This window comes from Sinocyclocheilus anshuiensis, unplaced genomic scaffold, assembly GCF_001515605.1.
Source record: "Sinocyclocheilus anshuiensis isolate Anshui unplaced genomic scaffold, SAMN03320099.WGS_v1.1 scaffold20297, whole genome shotgun sequence".
Taxonomy (NCBI): Eukaryota; Metazoa; Chordata; class Actinopteri; order Cypriniformes; family Cyprinidae; genus Sinocyclocheilus; species Sinocyclocheilus anshuiensis.
In genome coordinates this window covers 1-536 of record NW_015553829.1, presented here as the reverse complement: position 1 = coordinate 536, position 536 = coordinate 1, and the positions used below count along the sequence as shown (strand labels likewise).

General features: G+C 42.0%; 1 long non-coding RNA gene across 1 annotated transcript; it reads left to right on the top strand.

The window, feature by feature from the left end:
- The first annotated feature begins 1 nt into the window (after position 1).
- On the top strand, positions 2 to 442 carry LOC107668422 (uncharacterized). The gene is made up of 3 exons (XR_001631893.1): positions 2 to 26; positions 141 to 209; positions 345 to 442. It is a non-coding gene; the product is annotated as an uncharacterized LOC107668422 (long non-coding RNA).
- Positions 443 to 536: the final 94 nt, after the last annotated feature.

Below are 536 nucleotides of genomic sequence, written 5' to 3'. Positions count from 1 at the left end.
TGCTGGAGTTAACAAAAAGTCCACTGGTACTTAGTATCCATTACTTGAATCTACTAATTTCTTTCATATTTTTTTCTTGCATAATTTTAACATGATGGTGGTTACGAAATCGTTGTTAATGTACATTTGCAAATTTTCAGACTCTGGACACTCAAATTTTGCCAGGTCTCACCAGACTGGTGTTGGGTCCAGGGACAGGTCCACAGGCAGTTAGTAATCATCATATTAAACAGTCACCTCAAATACCAACTAATTTTATCAACCACAAAACATTTAATCAACCACATTTTGTGTGAATACAGTTGAAGGATTTTTTTAAATTAACTCAGTGTTTTGTTTTTCAGACCCTGGACATTTAAATGTAACCCGAGCCAGTCAGTTGAGGGGTGCTGGGTCCAGTCATCAGTCCAGCCACAGTGATGTATCCCAGCACAGTGACGGGTTCCAGCACAGCAAACGGTACCGACAAAGGAAGCAGTCCAGGCACAGCAACAGGTCCAGGGACAGCAGCCAGATGGGACAAGGCAAGCAGTCCA